Source organism: Felis catus, chromosome B1 (assembly GCF_018350175.1).
Source record: "Felis catus isolate Fca126 chromosome B1, F.catus_Fca126_mat1.0, whole genome shotgun sequence".
Taxonomy (NCBI): domain Eukaryota; kingdom Metazoa; phylum Chordata; class Mammalia; order Carnivora; family Felidae; genus Felis; species Felis catus.
Window position 1 is genome coordinate 197,257,965 of NC_058371.1, and position 19,890 is coordinate 197,277,854.

Below are 19,890 nucleotides of genomic sequence, written 5' to 3' on the forward strand. Positions count from 1 at the left end.
TTCCCTGGCTGGTGGCCAGGGGCTCAGACAAGCACTTCTCTCTCAGCGCAGAAACCAAGTACCTCTGTACAGACGGGAGGCTGGAATCTTTGGTTCCAGCCCGGAAGCGATACTCACGCGAGCTGGTGTTTCTCTAGACAACAGCAGGGCACCAAGTCTTGGCCCAGCTCTTCACCAGCTCTGTGATTTGAGACCAATACCTTCGCCTCTGCAAGGCTCAGATTTCCTTCCCCGGTAAAGGTCACAGAACTAGACCTCTTTTAAGGGCCTGGCAAGTTCCAGAATGTTGTGACTTCTCCTAGGTGAGAAAAAGAGGGGAGCTTTGTCTGTTCTTCTTCCTATCTGCCCTTCTCTCCCTCCCTTCCTTCCTCCGTGCTCCTCTCTTTTTCCCTTTTGTCTTTCTTTCTTCTTTTTCTGTTTGTCACGTGCCAAGATTTTAACTCGCAGGCTGCTCCGGCTGAAATTAGTACCTTAGATTTTTTTTTTTTTTTTTACATCATCCTGGATAGGAGCCAGAAAAATGATCTCCGAAGAGCTGTGACCATTTTGGGATGCTCTTCAATGAGGAGACTGGAGGATCTCTTCGCAGCCATGGCTCCCTCTGTCCTGAGACACATCTACTTGCAAATCTTGTTCTAGAAAAGTCACCCCTGCCCTGCAGAGGGTTTCAGCGGAGGCGGTTAGCAATGGTTTGGGAGGGCAAGCCATTTTTATTTCATACGGGACATCAGTCAGTCATTGCAGTGGGAGAGGCTAAGTCAGCGCTGCCCTGGTACCCAGTGGGGCCTGGCAGGGACCGGCAGAGGGCAATGGATGTAGGATGTGCTCTAAACTGTACCTTACCGCTGGGGAAATGGAGATGGTCCTTGAAAGTCCTTTCTCAGACTTGCGTGCAGGAGAGGAGGCATGGAGAGTAGCAGAAGGATCTGGTGTCATGAGATCTTTTGGTGGGGCTGTGGGCGGAACAGGGTTTCTTTGCGGTCCAACGAAATGGTAGCTCCGTGTACACATCCCAGCCTCTTTCCTCCCCAGCCGCACGGGCAGCAGGGACAAGTTACAAGGGGACAACTGTGCCAAAGTCCCTGGATGCTCTGCAGATTTGTGGGAGCTAGAAACAAAGGTTGGATACCAAGCCTTTGAGATTCAGCAACGTTGCCATTGTAGATGCCTTGGGTTGTATGATACAACCTGAGCTTCAGCAGGCAACTCACTGGGCAGTGATGACAGCTGTTCACTGTGAGCATGTGACATGCTCCTGTTGGGGATGGAGGAAAGAACTGGAAGACATGGATGAGAAGAACCGGGACTCTGCCATCAAGCCAGGGGCGTCAATGGCACTATCGTTTTGAACTAAACGTATATGTGGCCTTGCTTGGACGCAGAGCGGACATCTTCGGTGTATTCTGTCTCCGTGAACCTTGACATTGATTGCCTCCTTGGAGGAGAGGAAATTGAAGCTGGGGTTTGAGCCCAGGAAGGTCTCTCTCTCCGGAAGATTCTCCCCATCACAGGACACTGAATCTGTCCTCCGTTTCTCTCTGCTCTGCTCCCTTTGCCTGCACGTGCGTCATTTTAATACAGTAAAACCTTGGGGCGCCTGGGTGGCGCAGTCGGTTAAGCGTCCGACTTCAGCCAGGTCACGATCTCGCCGTCCGTGAGTTCGAACCCCGCGTCAGGCTTTGGGCTGATGGCTCAGAGCCTGGAGCCTGTTTCCGATTCTGTGTCTCCCTCTCTCTCTGCCCCTCCCCCGTTCATGCTCTGTCTCTCTCTGTCCCAAAAATAAATAAACGTTGAAAAAAAAAACAGTATTAATAAAAAAACCTTGGATCGTAACTGGTTTGTAATTTGGATTGTAACTCGCAGTAACTGGTTTCTGCGAGTGTTCTGCAGGACGAGCAAACATTCCTAGTGAATTTTAACTCGATAAATGAGCGATGTCTTGCAGTACGAGTAGTACGTGACACCGAACATCACATGGTCACAACTGAGCCAATGGTTCCTGGAAGTTGCTTCGATATATGAGTGGTTTGCATTACAAGCGTGTTTCCAGGACGAATTATGCTCGCAAAGCAAGGTTTTACATTTGCATTTGATGTACACGTAATCATAGCACGTTATGTATTTTACTAGCACTACACAAGAGACAATGGACCTTTCCTGCCCAAGACCCTGTCATATTCATGGCATACGAGGCAACAATCAATGTTGGGAACACCTCAAGCTTGGGTCCTCAACCCGTTAGAAGCACTTGGAGTTTAAAAACCCTTACGCTCTTGCTGCGAAGCCATGGGAGCTGGTAGAACTGAGAGGGGTTCGAATGTGGAGGAATTTGTTTTTCCTTGGAAATCTCATCCTTTAATTTTTTTTTAGCGTTCACTGAGCCACCCAGGCGCCCGGAAATCTCATCCTTTAAACAACCTCCAGTTTTTAGACACCACTCTCCTGTGATGTACTCTAGACTCTCATTAATAAACACGAATGAGTATTTGAGGTGTAGATACACGGCAGTCAATAAGGGACAGGAACACAGATGCAGAAGGCAGGTGGATGGCGTTGGGGCTCCACTTCCGCGGCTGGCCGCCATTTACACGGGGTTCTGCTTCACAGGAGATCCCTCCCCACTTACGTACCTTGTTGGCTGACCATTGAGGGAAGGCAAATTTGCTTTTTGTTTTTTGCTTTTTGAATGCAGCACTCAAGGCCTTTTGCAAGCTTGGCCTGACTGTACCCTCTTGTCCCCTTTCTCTACTCCTCCACGTACTTAGCGGCATGTCAAGCCACGAGAGTGGCAGATACACCAGCCGGGATTCCCAGACAGACCATAATTTTTCACACCTCTAGGCCTTTTTGGCTCGAAACATTTTCCTCTTCTTGGTATAGTGGCCTGTGTGACTTTCAGAGCCCAGCTGATATGCACCTTTTGGATTTAACCCCGTAGGTAGAAAACACCTTCACAACGTCTCTGAAGCACTTTTTAAGTGTGTCCAGACCTTATCATTCAGTGTCCCGGTCATTCTTGGCTGGAGTCCCCAACCAGGCACAAAACCTGTGTCGCCTTGTCTCTCTCTTTTACCTCACGCAGCCTTGGCCTCATCGCGGGTGACCAACAAACGTTTGCTGCGAGGATATTTCAAGAGCCAATAGAGAGTAGACAAATACTCGTGTCCTCCAAGGGGGAGGATATTTCTTTCTCTCCATCTAGAAGAAGACATGCTTCTGAATCCTGTGGTAACAAGGGCAGGGCAGGGGGAACAGTCTGCCTTGGATGTGGGCACTGATGGGCACATTGTCTATCCAGAGTTTAAAACCAATAGTGAAACGAAGTAAAAGTAGGTCTGCTTTTTATTACTCCCATGCACTGGTGATGCTAACCCACATGAGTGATAAAATATTCTTCCATACAGACCACTCTTGCCCCTCTCCTCCACTTTATAGGTCTCCGTCTGGATCGCTCATGATCTCCTCCCTTCTGCAGACTACTTCCATCCTGCACCCTGTTTCTGTCGGGCTTTCTCCTGAAGCCCATTCGTTTATTCATTTGACACGTACTCATGCAGCTATAGTACACGGCAGGTATCGGTACACGATGATGAACAGGAAACAGGCATTCCAGATCTCATGGAGCTTGAATTCTAGTTGGGGGCCCAGGAAACAGGATGAGCATACACGCGCACGCAATTTTAGGGGTGACCACTGCTCCTCGGACAGCATCCCGGGATGATGTGGTCATGGTGGAGGAGGGGTATAGGGTCATCAGTGCCAGCGACGGCATCTGGGGTGGAGTGAGATGTGGGCTGAGCTCTGAGGGGTGAGAAGGAGCCAGACACGTGAAGTGCGAAGCCTTGAGATGGGAAAAAGTGCTGCAGGACAACCCAGTGAAGCACCTGCTATGGTTTGATGTGTCTGCTGTCTTTGAATCTCCCCTACTCCGGCTCAGCTCTTCAACTCAGCTGTGCCCCGCACATACTCCTGACCTGTTATCTGGGCGCGGAGCAAAGCCCGGCGGAGAAATTATGTATGTTCTGTCTCCGCGCCATTTCTCCGTGGTAAGTTGTGGTGGGTGGTAGAGCAGGCATAGGAGTCCAGATGGAGGGCTCAGCCTGTCCCCGCTCAAGCATCATTCTCTTCCTCTCCATGATAAGGCCTAAATGAATGAAGGGTGCGGGTCCGACAGCTCCCCGTCACATCTAGGACTGTGGTTCATAGATTTTGACACCACTCAATCACGGAGCTCTCTGAAATGAGCTCACGTAACATCTTAACTCAGTAGATAAAACAAGTAAAGCCCAGAGAGGTTGAGTTGCCTACTTGAAGTCACACAGCTCTACAGGGGCAGTGCTCGAGTCAACGTATACATGATCCTTCCTTAAGCAGCGATCAGACGCTGGACCGTGTGAACAGCACTTCACATGGACTGTTGTTCCTCAAGCATCCTAGATGTCAGAGAAAAGAAAACTATGTGAGGGAACTTAATTAGGTGGCTTTTAAGAGAGATGTTAAGAGGAGAATCTCTCTTCTTTCTGTATCTCACATTCTCAAGATGCATATGCTTTTCAAAAACCACAAGCCAACGTTTCATAGGCACTTTGAGAGGACCTTACTGATGTAAGTTAGATTTTTTTAAGGTTATTTATTTATTTTGAGAGAGAGAGAGAGAGAGAGAGAGAGAGAGAGAGAGAAAGTGCAAGTCAGGAGAGGGGCAGAGGGAGGGGGAGAGAGAATCTCAAGCATGCCCTGAACTGACAACGCAGAGCCCGACGCAGGACTCCATCTCGTGAACCGCGTGAGATCGTGAGCTGAGTGGAAGTCGGACGCTCAACTGACAAGAGCCACTCAGGCGCCCCTGATGTAGGTTAGGTTTTGATTTAATATTTTGCAAGTATCAGATCCACTTCTGTCCTTTTTTCCTTTTCTCTGCTTTCTCCTTTTCCCCACGCCCCCCTCCCTACCATTTTTTACTGGTTGTTTAAGATGAAAAATTGAATAACATTAAAGATGTATAATTCATCTTCAGAGGAAGCTTGAGCACAGTCAGTTGAGGACAAATTAAAGCCTATCGTGCTTCATACAACACACTCAGAGAGCATGTAGCCTCACAAAGCTAAGCACACAGGAGTGTGTTTTCTTAAGGAGTGGCAAGGACTGAAAATATAAGTAGGTTGTTAAAAGCCTCAGATAAGTTTTTGAATGGAAGGTATACAAGAGATGTTGAGCTCAGCACAGCATACGTAGGGAAAACGCTCCATTCAAATTTGATTTTTCACAAAATGCCTCTCAAAATATTTGTCACAAAAGCCTCAACTTGAAAGTGGCCATGTCCAGATTTTTAGGACTCTGTTGGGGTCTTAGTCCTTGTGGGCTTGAAGGGATACGATTTGGGCAGATGCGTGAGATCCCTTCTGTCTGACTGCAAGGCATGGGACAAGGGGGGGGGGGGTTCCATCACCTGGATAACGGAGAACTTTCTATCAGTTAGGGACCGTCTATGGCAGAATAACAGTAGGAAATAGATTAACTACAAAGGTGCGGGGGCCTGTGGGCAAAGTATGAAGAACACTGTGATCATTTGGATTAATAAAAAGGACAGGATGAGATGGTTACAAGCACCCACTGTTTTGAGAGGAGCAGTGACTTCAGTCAGGGACCTGCCTGTCCTATACTACCCTTAGGGCAGGAACCAAGGAAGCCGGTAGCCTGACTTCTCTCCTCCCACCCACCAGTATCCTGCTGGATGTTGCCTAAATCTATTGGCTCAATCCAACTAGAAGCAAGAGTACATTCCGCAGAGACCAGCCTCATGGAGAGAAGCATGGGGTGGAGAAGAGTGAAGAGACCATCTAGAGCCAGACTGAGGGTAGGCTGACTACAGTCCAAGAAAGAAGGAGCCGACCTTGCGAAGCACTCTGTTTTTCATCACTGCTGCTTATGAAGAGAGGCCGAAGGACCATTTCTTTGGGAAACCTCAGCAGAGGTGGTGTTTGGACCAGATGGCTTAGAATGTTCCATTTAATTCAGAGACTTTGTAACGCTAGGGTACCTCAACCAAACTAGAAGCCCACAAATAACCATTACAAGTGCAATTGCATATTACAGTCACTAGCCTCAAGTCCAGGAAAATTGAGTTCTTTTTCCCTTTTATAGAGCAATAACCTTTTCTGGCATCCGTGTTCATGTTCCTCTGAAGATTTTTTACAAAGCAATAAAATCAATGGTATATTTAATTGAGGTGCGAAGGGACGTTGATGGTCAACAAGCCCAACTTGGGATGAATATGTAATGGGAGCTCTTTAAGTTTCACCCAAAGACCAGGGTGCGTGATAAGTACATTTTAATAGGAGCTGATATATATTAAGTGCTCACCGTGTGCCAGGCACCAAGCCATGAGCTTTGTATTAACTCATTTAATCCTGCGAAGAGTTTTTTGAGCTAGGCACTATTATTGGTTTCTCCTTCTCATCTATGCCTTGAGCACCCATGGAAAGGTACTGTCTGGATCTCTCATGGTAGAAAGTACAATTTGCTGAGAGTCCCAGCTGCTGTCCCCGTGAATGGACTACCGTGTCTGAAAGAGCACAATTTCCCTGGGCGACTTCCAACCCAATGGCCAAGTAGGGCAGAAGACTCCACATCTGTTCCAGTGAGTTGCAAGACTCCTTCAGTAGGAGACTGGCCCAAGTACACCTATTGGCTCAGCCAAATCTTCCCTGAAGCTGTGCTACAAAGATCCTTCCTCCTCATCAAGTCTTCTTCTCTTCTCGTCTTTCACAGACATCAGACCCCATAGAATTCTGTAGGTTCTCCCAACTTCCTCCTGCTCCCTCCTCACTATGGATTGAATCGGGACCCCCTCCACCATTCAGATGTTGAAGCTCTACCTGCCCCCCCACCATCTCCAATGTAACTGTGTCTAGAAATAAGGCTCATTAGGAGGTAATAAAGATTTAATGATGTCACAAGGGTGGGTCCCTAATCCAATAGAACTGTGTCCTTGTAAGAAGAGGAGGAGAGAGATCACACTCTGTCTCTCTCTGTCATGTAAACACACAGCAGGAAGGTGGCCAACTGAGAGCCAGGAAGCGGGTTCTCACCAGAAACCTGAATGCCTAGCACATCCAATCTTGGACTTGGCCGTCTCTGGAAACTATGAGAAAATAGATTTCTGTTGCCTAAGCCATCCAGTCTGTGGTATTTTATTTCAGCATCACGGGCTGACGCTAATACATTCCTTCATTAAATCTCTTAACGTGTCTAACACCATATTGGCATTGGGGGCTCAGGGGACCCGAAGGAACACATGTACCGCCAGGAATTTCAGGTCTTTGCCTAAGTTCATACACCAGGGCTGGGCAAAGCTGGGGCTCAAGGCAGTGGGGCTCAGGCTGTACCTGCCTACTCACTGAACTACCCTGCCTTGAGTCAGTAAGTGACTTGACTTGCCTCGGGGCACTTCTGAGGGAACAACTTCTATCCCCACTTTACCAAAGCGTTTCTGTTGTTATCTATCTTGTGGAAGATAGATGGCTTGAAGTCAGACCCCCGTTGTATCCTACTGAGACTTCTTCACTCCAGCAAACTCCTCTGGTACTTTCTTTTCATTGTTTGTGATGACGCAGGGCTCAGATGCCCCCTCCGTCTGCCTCCTGCTCTCCAGAGGCAAGTTAGACAGACGTGAGCGTAAATGGGCTCCAACATTTCCCAGCTGTGAAAGCTCAGACACACTGACTGCCATGAAGCTTTGTTTAATTATATGGGGAAGAAAATGAGAATATCCGTTCCTAACTCGTGGGTCACTTGGAGTGCTAAGTGAGTTAACATTTAAGGACCTAGGAGTCAGCTAATACATACAGCCATTTATAAATAATATATCCTACCCCGATTTGGATGTATGTTTTGATTTATTCAAACCAGTGGCTCATAAATCTCTTGCCCCAAAATGCATAAAATATTTTCACTTGTGATGGTGGCCTTTTCTACTCCTCCCTTGCGGTGAGATTTCCAATAGAGAGACTCAGGACAGTCCATTCAGAAGCTCTGCCTAGAATTGACATTTTCCCATATGTTCCTGTGAACCAAAAAGAAGCATTCTTGTTTCCTAGCTGGTCATCTCATTCCCAGAATGTCTCGCGGACTCGGTCCTGACTAGCACCTGAGTTGCTGTCACCGGCCCGTGTCAGACGTTGCTGTTTCCGGGGCGGGGTGGGGAAGAGTTACGGAAGCCATTCTTCGTCGCTACGATCTGATCTTCAATGAAGCATAGTCTGCTTTCAGCTACCTCTAATCGTTCTTTATCTGAACCCATGTTGAAAAGTTACAAACAGACAATCGTTGGGGCACCTGGCTGGCTAGGTCGGTTAAGTGGCCAACTCTTGATTTCGGCTCAGGTTATGATCTCACTCTTCATGGGTTCAAGCCCCACATCGGGCTCTGCATTCGCTGTGAGGGGCCTGCTTGGGATTCTCTGTCTCCCTCTCTCTCTGCTCCTCCCCAACTCGATCTCTATTTCTCTCTCTCTCAAACTAAATAAACATAAAAGAAATTGTTTAAGCGATCCTTAAAATTGAAAATGAGATGTAGTGTCCCGTCCTGGGAATAGAATGACCTTCAGAGCCCTAGGTGAGAACTTGGTCTGACGCTAATGAGCTGAGTTACCTTCGGCGATTTCCTTAACTTCTCTGTGTTTATTTTCTGCAACTCTTCCCCCTCCTGAGACCTTCGGTGGGGATGGAATGGGATTGGGCACCTGAAGGCCTCTGTGTCAACATGCAGAAGCCCCCACAATGGTCATTGGAACTGTGCGTGCACGAGCCTGCTATTTACGCGACACCCACACCATCTCTTCTCATTCCAAATTGTGACGTGTTCAAAACTCTTCAGGGTTTCTGAGAACTTCTAGGGGAGGATTTCCACTGTTTTATTCCCAAGAAAGTCGAGGATGGCCTGTTAGAACTTGAAAGTTCCACTTGTGATTACTATCATTAGAAGACACCGTGAACAGGCTTTTTGTTCGTTTGTTTGTTTTCAGTAAAACGAATTGTTAATTCTTGCCATTCAATGTGGGTTTTGTTGAGAAATCAAAGTTTAGGTGTCAGGTAATACTCCTTTGGCTGTGTTTATTTCCTTGCTTAACTGATCTTTATACTGATCCTTTGGAATATACGAGAATGCCTGGAAAGTCCCACTGGGTTGTCCCTTGGTTATTACCTGCATTGCCAAATACCTGCGGCAGGTACTGTTTCCTGTTACTGTAAGTTCTGAAAGAAGGCCACTATTCTCTGAAGAATGATACACCCTATCCAATCATTTCTTAAAAGTGATCTTGTTGAATGCGTCCATACGTCTAAAAAGTTTCATTTCAATGTTTGTTCTCTAGCTCATTTCTTCACGTGTGTCTCCAAGCGACAAGCTCTTATGTTGACAAGCGTATGTCTGTGCCCGTGAGACACTGTGACTCCTTCCGGACACCAAGCTTCTGGAGCGTTTTGGCCACATCATGGTCAGAGGCACCCATGGCCGGGGTGCGAGGACTCTGTGACATGTTATAATGGGTGGCTTTCATGAACCATAAGTTGGTGTTAATGGCTTTTCTACATATTGTGGTATGACAGTTAAGACTTCTTTTCCACAAGTTTCATCCACTGAAAAATAAACTATAGGGCAAATAAAATATTGATTTTAGGCCCTTGAGGAGAATTTGTAAGCGTCAACCCCTGCCATTGCCCTTCTGTCACCCCAGCTCCTGAGTGGACTGGAGACATCTTTCTAGAACACGACACATCCCTGTGTCTGCAGTATTTTTGCTCAAGGCAGGACAGGTGTCAGCAGCCTCAGCCCCTTCTCCAGTGGGAGTCTAGTAGAGGGGTAGTAATCCTAGAATTATGCCTCGGTCACTCGTTAGCTCTTTGAACTTGGGCAAGTTAACTCATCATCTGTAAAATAAGAATATTCCCTCTTTCGATGGTTTACTTTGAAGACCAACTGGGGCATTACATGTAAAGTGTCTGACCATGGTAAGCCCTTAATGAATGTAACTTATCATCATCATTATTTTTCCTCTCCCTCCAGGCGGCCATGTTGCTGAGTCAAGACCCATCGACTCTGTTCCAAGCTTGCCCCCATTCTTGTATAAAGCATTATGACTGACACACAGGGTCACGGGGCCAGGCTGAACCTCCTCACTTCTTGGTGACTTTGGAAATTTATCTCATCGGCAACTTACTTTCTCATGTGTGAAAGAGGTGTCATATCTCCATTAGTGGTGCCGTAAAGAGTACATGAGCTAATTTTATGTGAAGTGTTCAATAAGAATTCCAGGCAGCATTGGTACTCAATACTATTTTTTTTTTTTAATGAAAATAAGTGTAGGGGTGCCTGGGTGGCTCAGTCAGTTCAGCGTCTGACTTCAGCTCAGGTCATGATCTCACAGTTAGTGAGTTCAAGCCCCGTGTTGGGCTCTGCGCTGACAGCTGAGATCCTGGGGCCTGCTTCGGATTCTGTGTCTGGCCCTCCACCTCTTGCGCTCTATCTCTCTCTTTATCAAAAACAAATAAACATTAAAAAGAATTAAAAGAAAAATAAAGTGAAAAAAAGAAAATAAATGCAAAACTGAGTACGTCTTGGTAAGTTTTGAACCAACAGTATATTAGGTCTGGTCTTTTAAGAATCCCCGCCTTGTGTCCACATGCTAGGGATCACTCTTGCTTTCCGGACAGCATCATCAGATAACTAATTCAGCCCCTAGCACTGTGTTTGTTTTCAGTTTTGTTTCTGCTTTTTCCTGGCCACTGTTCTGAGAAATGGAGCTCTCACTTGTCTTTCGGAGGCTGGAGGCACAGAGCAGGCATCATCACCTCTGCCCTTACTGCTTTCCATAGAACATCACAATTCACAGAGGGGCACTAAATACATTAAAATGAGGAAAAGTGAAACTCTGCTAAGTAAATATTCATAAAGCACAATTTGCCAAATGAAATTCTGTACTAAGTGAACATGCTTAAAATAAGACCTCATTGCACAGGTACAGAATTTAACCAAGTTATAAAATTCATTAACCAATGAGTACACTCACCCATTAACAAATTAATTGGCTTTCCCTACTTTAAAAATGCATTCATAACGGAATGGCTTATTATACTGATCTTTCCTCATTGAAGGCTATTCATACAAGAACGTCAAATGTGGAGGGAAGAAGGTACAGCTCGCATTTTTTTCCCCTCTCCTTTTCCATTGGTTTACTGATAAACTCGGTCTTAAGTCAAGACCCTTATGTCTTCACAGTCAGGAAAAGACACAGCATGTTTTGGGTTTGCTTTTTTTTGTTTGTTTTTGACATTTACTAAATATCAATGAACATATTTCATTTTCAGAGTAATCCTGGTGGGGGTAGAAATCATTAACCATCTTGATTGGCCTAAACAAGGTCACGTGCCATGAGTCCCTTTCAGAGCAGGGACTTGGCCAAGGGCTGTCTGTCTTGAAGCCTGGGCTCCCTCTACCTCAGACCCCGCCAAGCCCCAGTCTTAACCGGGAACAGCCCTAACTGATGGATGTTAGATAGACTCTTAGGACAAATCCGTCCTGCAGGTGTTTGCCAAAGTTCAAGGACTTGCTTCCCAAACCTGCAGTTTTGGGATGGTGTTCTTGGCGATCTTGGTGATCTTGGTGTTCTTGGTGATCTCAGGGCGCTGATTTGAACATGGCTTCCTTACACTGGAACCTCTCTAGGTTCAAGTTAAGGGGAGCCCTGGGGTCCTCTTCCTTCACACAAGCTAGAATCAATCGGATTCATCTTCTTGAAGAGAAACAGTGCAAGCATGTGAGGAATGTCAAGGTGATTGTGGGTCATAGGAATTCAGAGCTTGGTATCTACCCCATGTTCACCCCCCTCATCCGCTCATAAATGAGGAAACTGAAGCTGTCTCTTTTATTGGCCAATTTGAGCAGCTTGGAGAAGGAGTGCTTCAACAGTGTTTCAAGCTAAAACCAAAGCTGTTATGGGATGAAGCGTGACTCCTAAAATTCATGTGTTGAAGTCTTAACGCCCAAGAACTCAGGATGTGACCTTATTTGGAGACAGAGTCCTTACAGAGGTAATCAGGTTAAGGTGAGATCATTAGGCAGCCCTAATCCAATGGACTGGTGTCCTTATAAAAGGGGATTTTTTAAATGTTTATTTATCATTTATTTTGAGAGAGAGAGAGAGAGAGAGAGAGAGAGAGAGAGCATGCACAAGCCAGGGGAGGGGCAGAGAAAGAGGAGCGAGAGAGAGAACCCTACGCAGGTTCGGCACCTTCAGCGCAGAGCCCCAAGCAGGGCTCGAACTCACCCAAAGCGGGGGCTGGAGCTCACCCAATGTGGGGCTCGAACTCATGAACCATGAGATACGACCTGAGCCAAAGTTGGACACTCCACCAACTGAGCCACCCAGGTGTCCCTGGAGACGGGATCTTTAAAGAGGAAATGAAATTAGAAAAACATCACTGGGGGAGCCTCATCCAGTAAGACCGGGGTCCTTATGAAACGGGAACATCTGGACTCGGAAAAGCCTAGAGGCAAGAGCACATGAGGAGACATAGGTAAGAGATGGCCATCCAGGAGCCATGGAGAAAAACCTGAGACGCATACACTCCTACAGCCTCGGAGCCAACCTTGCCAGACCTTCAGTGTGGAGTCTAGACTCCAAAAACTGGGAGAGAAACTATTTCTGTTGTTTAAGCCACTCAGGTCGCGGTGCTTTGTTACAACGAATGGCCCTACAAACTGATACAGCGGGTCTCGAGGATCTCGTTCTGCTCTGTCCCTCTCCCCAGGCCCTGTGTCAGTATCCTTTTCCTCTATCCGCAAAGCTCCAGGTTTAACCCTTGTCAACACCGTCCTCTACCTCTGACTGCCAGCTACTCCCGGCACAGGGCTTGCCCTGGAGCAGGGGCTTCATAAATATCGATGGACTGGATTTCACTTGCAAAGAGCGCAGATCAGAGCAAGGAGTCTTAAGGAACTCAAGGAAAGTTCCACTGGTCCTGCCTGGGTCACACCCCAGAAGGATGTGTTGCTACATAAGGGCACCGAGTAAGGTCGTTCTGCATCCCAAACACAGTATCCAGAAAGAGCTCTAGGGGCGCCTGGGTGGCTCAGTCGGTTAAGCGGTCGACTCTCGATTTCAGCTCGGGTCATGATCTCGAGGTTCGGGGGTTCGAGCTCTGCATCAGGCTCCTTCCTAACAGTGCAGAGCCTGCTGGGGATTCTCTCTGTCCCTCCCTCTCTCTGCCCCTCCTCCACGCATGGGCACGTGCGTGCGCGCTCTCTCTTTCTCAAAATAAATGAATAAACTTAAAAAGAAGTAAATTGTTTAAAAAAAAAAAAAGAAACAGCTCTAGGAAAAGCGATTAACCTGGAGTTTGCTGGTTTGTTCTGCATTTGCTGTCTGTTCCTGGTAACCCTTGCGATGGGTAACGTTTGTAAGAGATGATCACAGGGATTATGTTCTATCTCTGGATACCACAGTGGACTGGCGTAGATGTCCTTTCTGGCATCTTGGAGGACGTGGGGCCTGAAACTTTCCCGGGGAATCTTGTTTCAGTCAGCATAACTTGTGCTCTCTTACCCTGTTCCCCAGGTGGCTATGCCCAAGTAATAGCGTAGGTAGAGTACGTTTGTGCAATGCTTACTTCCTTGCATCGCAGGAAATCGCATTGCCTAGAATGACCACATTTTTTTTTTTTCTGGAACTGGTAAAACTTGGCTCATTTAAGCTTTTCCATTTAGAATGATAATATTCTTGATGGAGCCTTCCACCGCATCAGAGCCCATTTTCCCACGTGTGAAGGTAGGATCATTCTTTTCTGAAAAATTGTTTTCATATTGGTACCTTGGGGGATCATCAAATGTACCGTAAGTAAGACCTTACCTTTGGTGGCCTTGGGCTACTATTCTTCTGGAACTCTGGTATCCTCTTGGAGGCAGCTCATGTTAGTGGAGAGATGGTACATGTCGGAATAAACATTTGAAGTCAGAGGAGTTTGGTTAGGCAGGAAGGGTCGATCGTCGCCGTAAGGCACACACACAGTGCTGGAACACGTCCTTGACTCTCAGGCTAGGTGGGTGCTGAGCACAGTGCTTCAAGAGGAACCTGGGACTGAATCCTGCTGTTTGAGGGGGCTAGGGCCGCCATGCCAAAGTACTAGAAATTGAGGGGCTTAAGCCACAGAAATTTATTGTCTTGCTGTTCTGGGAGCCAGAAGTCCAAGATCAAGCTGTCAGCAGCCCCTGGCGACTGAGAGAAAGGATCTGTTCCACATCCGGCTCCCGAGGTCTGGTGCTTTGCTGACAATCTCTGGAGTTTCTTGGCCTATGGAAGCCTCACCCTGATCTCTGCCTTCACCTTCACGTGGTGTTCTCCCTATGTGCGTACCTGTCTCTGGACTTCCTCTCCTGATGAGGACACCAGTTATAGCCAGAACCCACCCTGATGGCCTCTTTTTAATCTAATGACCTCTGTAAAGACCCTGTCTCCAAATACAGTCACATGTGAGGTACTGGGCATTAGGATGTCAATACTCGGATTGTGGGGGGAAGAACACAATTCAACTTTTTTTTTTAATGTTTGTTTATTTTGAGGCGGGGGCGGGGGGCAGGCAGAGAGACAGAGAGGCAGAGAGAAAATCCCAAGCAGGGCTCCATGCTGCTTAACCCACTGAGCCATCCAGGGGCCCACACACTTCAACTTTTAACGTCTGGCAAAACAGTGACCAGCTCTGTTGTGGAGACAGTCACTTGAACTCTCCTGTCGCCTCACATGTGATAGGAAGCAAGGACCGCACGCCTCCCGAGGGGGTACGTGAGAATTCCTAATGAAGTATGGAAAAGCTTCTTTGAACCGTCTAAGTGCTACCTGTGGTTCTAGGGCCAGGACAGTACCACCGTGTCACAGAAGAGCGTGCGTGTTAGAACATGAGGGAGTTGTCACGGGAGCCATATGTCAAATCCTAATCAGGGAAGTGAACCTCTTTTGATAAGCACCTACTATGTGCCAGTATGGTGCTGGTTGATACTTCTGGGGATCTCCAGGTTTATCTGGCTCTGTCTGAAGAGGGCTCGGTTGATTGGACTATAAGCACCTACCTGCTCACCCTGGACATATTCCCGTTCTTGGCTGAAATAGGAGGGGGAAGGAAGCGCATTGGGGGATTCATAGCGACAGCCATCGTTCCTACCTATGGGCCAAACTTAGAAATGAAAGGAGCCCTTCTCTGGAAGCATACTAGGTCCTGAAGTCTGCACCTACCCCCCACCGGTGTACCCGAGGGTTTACAGGTTGGAGGTTCCCTGGAAGGTGTCTCTCTAGCAGGGCAGTGTTAACTTGTAAGGACAGCAAGGGTGGGTGCCGGAGGCACCCGCCGGGAGACACGTGCATGGGCTCCCTTGTTCCCGACGTCAGTCATCAGCTCACGTATGAGCACCTTACAAGGGAGGCGGCTCAGAAAATTCCCAGAAGGGGCTGCTGGGTGGCTCAGTCGGTGACCCAGGTCATGATCTCACGGTTCATGAGTTTGAGCCCCGTGTCGGGTTCTGGGCTGACAGCTCAGAGCCCGGAGCCCGCTTCGGATTCTGTGTCTCCCTGTATCTCTGCCCCTCCCCTGCTCATGCTCTGTCTTTCTCTCTCTCTCGCTCTCAAAAATAAACATTGAAAAACAAATGTAAACATAAAAAATAAAAATGTACCTCAAAATAAATACGTAATTATTAAAACTTAAACCCGTTGCCCGGCAATCCCACTCCTCGGTATATACCTAAGAGGAGAATACATATCCACGCAGAACCCTGTATATGAGTGTTCAGGGCAGCGTTATTCATAATGACCCCGAGATGGAAACAACTCAGATGGCCATCAGTGCATAAGTGAGTCAATAAAAGGCAGCGTATGTATAAAAGCAAATCTTTATTCATCCGCAAAAAGATTACTGATTCTACAGTGGGGGTGGGCCTCCAAACCTCCGGCTCAGTCAAAGGTCACATAGTGTTATGGGTCCTTTTCTATGAATTATCCAGAATAGGCAACTCAATGGAGACGGAGCGCAGATTAGAATCCACCAGGGGTCAGGAGGAACAAAGAATGATTTGATGGGTACGGGGGATTTTTGTGGGATGAGGAAAAAGTTTTGAACCTAGACAGAGATCCTAGTTGCACCAGATTAGGAAGGTACCAATGACGCTGAATTGTTCGCCGTAGCATGGTTAGCTCTGTGTTACCTGAATTTCGGCACAGCTAAAGAGTCACCGTCCATGTGTCATAAAATTGCCACGTGAATCCACAGAGGCATGAAGCAGGCACTTGGGGCAACACAGGCCTCGGGGCCTTCGCCCTCACAGCGGGGCGACCGCGATTCAGGCTTGTTAGTTTTGGCTCAAAGCCCTGCCCCGCTTTGCCTGCGGTGACCACAGTGTTTGCAACGGAACGCCCGGCTTTTGCTGCGGCAAAAACGTTCTTGGGCCGCAAGCTCTGCGATGGCACGGGCAGGGAGATGTCAGGTCCGAGAAGGAAACAAGGAAAGCCTTGGAGCCAAACGGGGGAACCTCGCCCCCAGCCAGAGCCACACCCGCACCCCCTCAGTGATTGTCGCCTCGGCCCGACACCCTCAGTTTCAGATGCAGATCGATCGTTGTCGGCAGATCGGAGGCACGAAGGACAGGCCGTGGACCCGTCCTACACAGCCAGTCACACAGCCAGACTGAAATCACTCCGGACACACCGACCATCCTTGTCGTTCCGAGGGCTGCTGGGGGTGGGGCCCAGGACTGCGATTTTAACAAAAGACCCCGTAACCTCGTGTCCCTACCTATCACGCTTCTTCGCTTTTCAGTACAACTCTTCCAAAGGGTTTCCCAGCCCATCTTCCTCTACCTCTCCCTGTCTCCCCCATTCCTCCATCCAAAGGTCCCTGGGTGCTATCCCCAGCCCTGCAAACGCTGTCTGCATTTTGGCATCGACCTTGCAGGAGGTGCCCCGGGGGGAGGACCCCCTACAGAAGGCCTTCCCCCCACACCCTCTTGTTTGGGATGCTCCCTTTCTTAGCACCCTCGATACCTGTCTCCTGGGGCTTGTCTCTTCTGTCCCCTCCATTGGACTCTAAGCAAAGCGAGGCAGGGGAGACCCTGGCTTCATTCTGTATCCGAGCACTGGGCAGTGCCTGCGTCTTTTCCTCGCGGGAGGGAACGAATGAATACTTCCATTCTTCCCGGTGAAAGACTGGGATTCCATTCTCTAAGATGAAAAAAACAAAACACAAAACACACAACAAACGAGCAAACAAACAAACAAAACCCAGGAGCCGTGGCCTGTGTCGTGCTGTAAATTTCCCTGGATAACATCCAAGCTCTGAACGTTCTTGTTGGAAATCTTCAAATGCTCTGTGGAAAGCCGGCCCTGACTCGGTGACTCTCCTGCGTCCTAAGGGAGTAGGTGTCTTCCGTTCGGGAAGCACCATGATGGAGAGTCACATGAGCATCAGGCTGAGCAGGGTTTCATTTCAGCTCTGTCACAGAGTAGATAGGTGACCTGGAGTGACCGAGCCCTGCCTCCCACATCTGTCAACTGGGGAAAATAACATCCACAAAGTAAATACTGACATAATACCCACCTGCCATTATTAAGCTAAATTAAATGAGATGGTATACAGCCAATTTTGCTGCAATGTTCATTACACTATGTACCATCAGGCAATAAAAAACCCAGGGCTCAAGCGAAAAAACGCAGTTGTTGGCACGGCACTCCAAAATCTCATCACTGACACATTTTAACCAAACGGCTAGGAACTTAATAAAAATGGTAGCACAGCTTTACAAGTAGTAAGTGGATAAAAAATAAAATGCTTCAATAAATAGGGCCCCATGCCCTTGAAAAAGACTCAGCGTTTGGAGCTCGTGAGTGATTGGAAAGTGGATAAAACTGGGTGGACCGCTGGACAGTTTTTATTATTATTGTTTCAAGTTTATTTATTTATTTTGAGATAGAGAGGCCAGGAGGAACAGAGAGAGAGGGCGAGAGAGAGAGAGGGAATCCCAAGCAGACTCCGCATTCTCAGCGCAGAGCCCAACCTGGGGCTCGAACTCATGAACCGTGAGATCGTGACCTGAGCCAAAACGGAGAATCGGGTGCTGAGTCCAGTGAGTCACCTGGGCTCCCCAAATTGGGTGGCAGGTTGTAGCACAGGATGTGGACAGGAGGATACGACTCGTGTCCCACGCGAGGAACCTGGGGGCTAGTAGGTGTCACAGGTGTTTGATGTGTGCGTTTCACGTATTCCCACGTGGCTCTGTTCCTGCGGATGCAGTTTTCCGTATTTATCTAGTGTTTCTTGTGGACAAAATTCCACGAAGCAAACGCAAAATGTGTGTTGTCCTCAAATTGCTCCCTGATACATCAGTTGGGCTGGAAAACATTTGTGTTATAAAAATAAGCCTTGAATCAGAGCCGGCTGTAAGTAAAGTACGCGTAGCGTCCCTGGCCTGCAATAAACATTCAATAAATGCTTTCTGTTTTTCCTTTCTATTTCCACCCCTCTTCCCCATAAACTCTGATCTTCCTGAGGGCAGGCACTATGTTTTGCCCACATTTGTGCCCCCAGGGACTGGCATCCATTAGTCCATCGATAAGCACTGTTAGATGGTTAAGGGCAGGATGGGCTGCAGCCTTTGGGGAAAAGGCTGCTGTGTTTGACAGAGGCTCGATCGCAAGGCGTGACTCAGTGGCCCTAATGCCTGAGGCCTGCGGGTTAGTGCAGCCCCAGACCCGGCTGGCCCGGTGCCGGATCCTGCGCACTGACCTCCCCGGGAGCCTCCCTGGCAGGTGGACAGGCAGGTATCTGTCACAGCGGGAAGTGGAGTGCTCCAGAAGTAAGAAGGAGCCATTCTACAGCTCTTGAAGGAGTCTCAGGGAGGTGACAGTGTCGCGAGTTTGGTAAGTGACAGAGTCGGGGGCACGAGGGTGTGGAGAGCTGGCCGTGTTCTCCTGCGGAGCAAGGCGGGGATGGAACGGGCCGCCTGTCCTGCAGGGCAGGGGTGGGTGGATGAGGGGCGGATGATGGATACCAAGTGCTGTCTGCTCTTGGCGGAGGGCACTCACTGCATCGGCACCGAGCATCATTCTGCTCTGGCCCTAATAGAAGCATAACTATGGCCCTTCTCTGCCATGAGCAATTTCCTCGGCTCTGCTGACACAATGGGAAATATCCTCGGCGAGAAAATTAACTATTGGTGTCACAGGACTATTAGAGAAACAAACGACACGGCGCACTTCCTCTTCTTGCTGCAACCCCATCTCTCAGGCTGGCACGGAGCCCTTGCACAGGGGCCCGCTCTCCCAGCCTCCGAAGCGGAGATTGTTTTGAGGTGTCTGGAGCTTGCTTTCGTAAGGTGATTCATTCGTTCACTGTTTTGACACATTCATTCACTGTCTGCATCCGTGTAAGGTTTTACCTGCGATTCACGTGCGTGAGCTCCAGTCCGGGCTCTGCCTCTGAGCAGCTGTAAACTTGGGCAAAGTCTCTCCGAGCGCCAGGTTCCTCTGGACCCATGTCCTCACCTGTGACATGGGGATCGTCATCATCAGTATAAACATCATCACGGAAATACCTCCTGCACTGGGTTGTTTGGAGATTTAGCTATGTTCACATCTCAAGTCTAGAAAACACTGTGCATACAGTAGGCAGGCGCTCAGGAACGTGACTTTCTTTTTTTATGTTGACTTACGTATTTTGAGAGGGAGTGAGAGCGGGGCAGGGGCAAGGGGAGACAGAAAGAGAATCCCAAGCAGGCTCCACTGTCACCAAGGTGCCCGACACGAGGCTCCATCCCAGGAATCCCAAGATCATGACCTGAGTTGAGATCAAGAGTCAG